A 6184-nucleotide genomic window follows, 5' to 3' on the forward strand; every position below is an offset into this window, starting at 1 on the left:
TCTGTGTGTCTCTCTGAGGGGTGACAGGGGCCTTGGGGACTTCGACGGGGAGAGGAAGGTGCTGGGAGTTGGGGAGACCTGTGAGCTGAAGGAGGAGACGGGCATTTGCCCAGGGGGCTCTGGGCGCTGCGCAGGGTTTGAGGTCGTTCCTGGAGACAAAAAATAAAACCATCAGGCAGAAGCCCTAAATAGATATTTCTCCAAAGAAGACATCCAGATGGCCCGTAGGCACAGGAAAAAATGTTCAACATCACTAGTTATTAGAGAAAAGCGATCAAAACCGCAGTCAGCACCACCTCACACCACCGGCCAGAACATTAAAAAGTCGTTAAAAAGTCCACAAATACAGAGTTCCCATCGTGGCTCAGTGGAAACAGATCTGACTAGTATCCATGAGGACTCGGGTTTGATCCCTGGCCTCGCTCAGTGGGTTAGGGATCTGGTGTGGCCATGAGCTGTGGTGTAGGTCACCGATGCAGCTCGGATCCCACATTGCTGTGGCTGTGGTGTAGGCCAGTGGCTACAGCTCTGATTCGACCCCTAGCCTGGGAACCTCCATATGCCACAGATGCGGCCTTAAAAGACAAATAAATAGACACACACAAAAAAAGAGGGATTTCCCATTGTGGCTCAGTGATGAACAAACCCAATTAGTATCCATGAGACGTGGGTTTGATTCCTGGCTTTGCTCAGTGGGTTAGGGATCCGGTGTGGTCATGAGGGGTGGTGTGGATCACAGATACGGCTCAGATCTGGCCTCGCTGTGGCTGTGGTGTAGGCTGGCAGCTGCAGCAGCTCTGATTCAATCCGCAGCCTGGGAACTTCCAGATGCTGCGGGTGCAGTCCTAAAAAGACGGCAAACAAAACAGAAACAGACTCAAAAAAAAGGAAACAGAGTCACAAACACAGAAAACAAGCCTATGGTTACCAAAGGGGAAAGGTGAGAGAGAAATTAGGAGTTTGGGCTTAGCAGATACACACTACCGTATATAGAAGAGAGAAACAGCAAGATCCCACTGCACAGCACAGGGAACGATATTCGGTATCTTATGATAACATGTAATGGAAAATAATCTGAAAAAGAATATAGCTTTGATATGTCACAGGTGTGGCACTAAAAAAAAAAAAAAGCAAAAGAAAGGTGTGTATTCTATTCCATCACAACTTAACCCCTAAAGGGATGTTGCTTATAAGCTGAGTTATACACAATGGCCCATCTCCGGGCACCTGCCTTCCAGGTAATGGGCATTAAGCTAAAATACCTGAGTTTAGCCAAAGCTCCCAACCAGATCCACCTGTGAAGAGCTGCAGGTGGGAGAAAGGCTCACCTCCACCCCCAGCCTGGCGGGAACCAGGACGTCACCTCCTTCTGCCCCGCCCCTTAGTATAAAAGAAGCCTGGCTTCTCACTGGGGAGGGTGGTACGCAAGTCCATCCTCTTTCGAAATGACACCAATGTGCCTTGTCCCACCAATAATATCGGCCTGTCCTGGGGCGAGCAGTCCCGATTTTGCTGAAGCCAGCCAGAAGCCTCGCCCTCATTGGGGATTTTCAATTAAGGTTCGAAGGCCGGGATTATGATGTCTGGAGGCTCTTCCCTTTGAAGTGGCATCGGCCACCCCAGCACCTGGCAGCTAGAGCAAGACATTCATGTGGGAGCCGATGGGCATCTGCAGTAGGGTAAGTCACTCCGATGTGTTCAGCCGGACACTTTTCCTTCTGTGGGGGGCTTTTTTCCTCCAGAATAAGCCAGTTTGGAGTCGGGTGCCCTGTTGGAGAGTGGAAATAATTGCTGGACTTTTTCCCTCTGATTCATGAGCTGGTTCATTTGTTTCTCGTCGGATGCTGGCATTTTCGTGTGCTGTTGGTGTTTTGTCTGTCTTGCATTTCTACCTTTGAAAACTGGGGAGTGGAGTTCCTGCTGTGGCGCAGTGGGATCAGCAGGACCTGCAGCATAGGTTCGATTCCCCGGCACCGTGGGTTAAAGGATCGTTGTTGCCGAAGCCGCAGTGTAGATTGCAACTGTGACTTGCATCTGATCCCTGGCCTGGGTACTCCTTGTGCTGTGGGTCAGCCAAAAAAATACTTCCTCCCCAAAAAAAACAAAACCAAAACAACACAAAAAAGGGAATATTGTCAACTATCCCTAAAGAAAGTGCTCTTGGGCGCATTTTTGGTTTTAGGCTTCGTTTGTGTGGGTGTGAGTGCTATTGTTAGTGCCACAGGTGTGGTACATGGAAGTTCCCAGGCTAGGGGTCACATTGGAGCTACAGCTGCCGGCCTACACCACAGCCACAGCAATGCTGGATCCTTAACCCATAAAACATGGATCTTCATGGATACTAGTTGGGTTCATTACCGCTGAGCCACAGTGGGAACTCCTCGGGCACAGTTTGGATAAGTGATCTGATTATAGCTATGAACCCTTGCCTGAAGGGAAGCTATTTTATCATAACCATGTGTGGCTACAGTCCCTGTTGGGATCTATGCAAGGGGGTTAGGCAGGGTGACTCTGGGACCCTGCGTACCACGTCCCCCACCCTTGCTGTGTTAATTCCATCCCCTGCAGGCTGCTCTCTCAGGAGTCACGTTATGTGGGGGTTGAGTTGATGGTTCTTGAGATGTGAAAACCCAGGAGCAAACCTGAGGGTTTATTTAGGGTTTTCTGTTTGTTGCTTGGGTTCTTCGTTTTGCATTGTTTTGGTACCATTCCTTAATTTACAGACTAATTTCAAATTGTGGAAAGGGCCACACACAGACACACACAGAACACCTGAGCGTTTTTGTCTGAAAGCAGGACATTTCAAGGGAGAAGAGAAAGGCTCCACTTGGTCCTTCAAATCACCAAGAGTGGAGAGTTCTCTGATAGCCTAGAGGGTTGAGGATCCTGCGTTCTCACCGCTGTGGCTCTGATTGTGGCTATGCCGTGTAGGTTCAGTCCCTAGCCCAGGAATTCCCGCATACTGCCTATGTGGCAAAAAAGAAAAAAACAAAACCAAAACCAAAAAACCAAAAACCAAGAGAGAACCTGAAATAAACATTGCAACTCTCATTAAAAAAAAAAAAAAAAATCACTAAAAGTGGAGTTTCAACAGTGGCACAACGGGATAACTGGCTTTTTGGAAGCGTTGGGATGCAGGTTGGATCCCCAGCCTGGCACAATGGGTTAGGGAGCTGATGTTGCCACAGCTATGGCTTAGGTTGAGACTGTGGCTCAGAGCTGGTCCCTGACCCCGGAACTCCATATGCTGTGGGGTGGGGGGAAAAAAAATCCCCCAAAGCCCCATTCCAGAATTCAGCCCGGTTGGTGGATGCCAAGGCCAAAGGCATCTTTTTGCTGGTTAGAGATGCTCAATTGCTCTTTATGGTTTCGTGGTGGCTTCTGAATGGCTCTGTGGCTCTTGTGTGGAAGAACACGGAAGAGTGACAAAATTGTCCATGCGACCGCAGTTGTGCTCTTACGTCAGAGTGGGGAAATGTCAGATGGTTGTCATCTTTGTGGAAGAGAAACCCAAGGGAAATCTGTCACACAGGGAGTTCCTGTTGTGGTGCAACGGGATCAGAGGCATCTCTGCAGCCAGCGCCAGGACGCAGGTTCCATCCCCAGCCCAGCACAGCAGGTTAGAGGATCTGCCACTTGGGCAGGGGCAGTGTAGGTCGCAGTTGCAGTTGGGATCTGATCGGTGGTCCAGGAACGGTCTATGCTGAAGGGTGGCCAAAAAACCCCCCAAAACATGGTCATATAGAAAGAAAAGAATGGGGGTGAGGGGGACTCAACACAAAGGAACCTTCTCCACCACGGACTGGCAAACAGACTTTACTCAAATGCCTGGAGCTGGCGTGGCTGTGCCTGTGATATAGGCCGGCAGCTGTAGCTCCGATTGGACCCCTAGCCTGGGAACCTCTGTATGCCGCGGGTGCAGCCCTAAAGACAAAAAAATAAAAATAAAATAAATAAAAGGAATACGGCTAAAATATGTCGAGAGGTTAATTTAACTTCGGATAAGGCCTTGACAGTAGTAGTTTTGTTTCATCCAGAGATTATAATTGTTATCTGTGAGAGAGTTGGAATTTTAATTGAAGTATGACTGGAGGCTTTTAATTATGATGGCATACCGCCTCCTAGTGGATGAAGGCAAACTGGTTTAGGAAGGAGTAGAGCAAATTTGTAGCCTTCTGGGGAAGTGCACGTTTGAAAAAAATTTTTTCTGCAATAAAAATACTATAAACAGCAATAAACTATTTGAGCAGAAAAATTTATGATGACAAGCTGTCTGGCACGTGATCACGCTTAGTGCTTCTCCCCGCGAGTTTTTTTAAAAATAATCTTTTGCTCATTTTATTTTATTTTATAGATTTGCTTTTTAGGGCCACATCCTCAGCATATGGACATTCCCAGGCTAGGGGTCTAATCAGAGCTGTAGCCTTTGGCCTACACCACAGCCACAGCAAGGCGGAATCTGAGCTGTGTCTACCACCTACACCTCAGCTCACAGCAATGCCCGATCCTTAACCCACTGAGCAAGACCAGGGATCGAACCCACAACCTCATGGTTCCAAGTCAGATTCATTTTGGCTGCACCACGATGGGAACTCCTGCACATTTTAATTCCTGCCACGAGTTCCCGTGGGTTAAGGATCATGGCGTTGACGTGAGCTGTGGCATAGGTCACAGATGCAGCTCAGATCCTGTGTTGCTGTGGCTGTGGTGTAGGCTGGCGGCTACATCTCCGATTACACTCCTAGCCTGGGAACCTCCATGTGCTGAGATAGTGGCCCTAAAAAAGGCAGAAAGCCAAAAAAAAAAAAAAAAAAAAAAAAAAAAAAAAAAAAAAAGACTACAATAAAAGAAAATAGTAGTTCCTGTCATGGTTCAGTGATTAACGAATCTGACTAGGAACCATGAGGTTGCAGGTTCGATCCCTGGCCTTGCTCAGTGGGTTAAGGATCTGGCGTTGCTATGGCTGTGGTGTAAGCTGGCGGCTACAGCTCTGATTAGACCTCTAGCCCGGGAACCTTCATGTGCCATGGGAGCGGCCCTAGAAAAAGCAAAAAAAAAAAGGAAAAAGAAAAATAAATAATAAAGTTTAAATTCAGATAAAGTCCACTCTTCTTGGTGTAGAGGTTTATGAATTTTGACAAATCAGAGTCATGCAACCCCCCCCACAAAATACAGAATAAGGTCCTACTATATAACAGAGAAAACTATATTCAGTATTCTGTGATCAACCATGATGGAAAAGAATATGAGAAAAATACAGATATATAACTGAATCACTTTGCTGTACAGCAGAAATTAACACAACATTGTAGGAGTCCCCTTTGCTGTGGGTTAAGGATGTGACAGTCACCGCAGTGGCTCAGGTTGCTATGGTGCCAAGGGTTTGATCCCTGGCCTGGGAACTTCCACCTGCTGCGGGTGTGGCCGAAAAATAAATAAAACACAACATTGTAAATCAACTATACTTCAATAAACTTAAAAAAATTACAAGCGTTCCCATTGTGGCACAGCAGAAACAAATCCAACTAGGAACCATGAGGTTGCGGGTTTGATCCCTGGCCTCGATCATTGCGTTGGAGATCAGGTGTTGCCGTGAGCTGTGGTGTGGGTTGCAGGAGCGGCTCAGATCCCACATTGCTGTGGCTGTGGTGTAGGCCAGTGGCTACAGCTCCAAATCAACCCCTAGCCTGAGAACCTCCGTGTGCTGTGGGTGTAGCCCTAAAAAGCAATAAATAAATAACAATCTCAAGAAGTATTTACAGTTGTCTGAAAGTACTGTCTGTGGGCTGGTCGAGGCTAGAGCCACTCGCAGGCATACCCCACCCAGGATAAGCCCCACCTAGACGTTTCTTGCTCTGAACTTTTAGCATCTAGGGAAGCTCTGCTGCGAAAAGGCAGAATCTGTCTCCACTTCCCGTCCCCTCCCACCTCCTGCTGCAGGTTAGGCTGCAGTTTGACTCTTGCCTCCTCTCCTCCCTCCCTTGAGACCTTAAAGGGAACCTGTCTCCTAGAGCCAAGATCTTGACGACGCCCTGCCCTCCCTGCAGTGTCTGTGAATTAGTGCCAGGTGGACATCCAGGATTTTCATTTTGCTGGTGTTACTCTTTTTTTGGCCGCCTCAAGGCACATGGAGTCCCCAGGCCAGAGATCAGATCTGAGCCGCAGCTGCGTCCTATGTCCTACG

Source organism: Sus scrofa, chromosome 6 (assembly GCF_000003025.6).
Source record: "Sus scrofa isolate TJ Tabasco breed Duroc chromosome 6, Sscrofa11.1, whole genome shotgun sequence".
Classification (NCBI taxonomy): Eukaryota; Metazoa; Chordata; class Mammalia; order Artiodactyla; family Suidae; genus Sus; species Sus scrofa.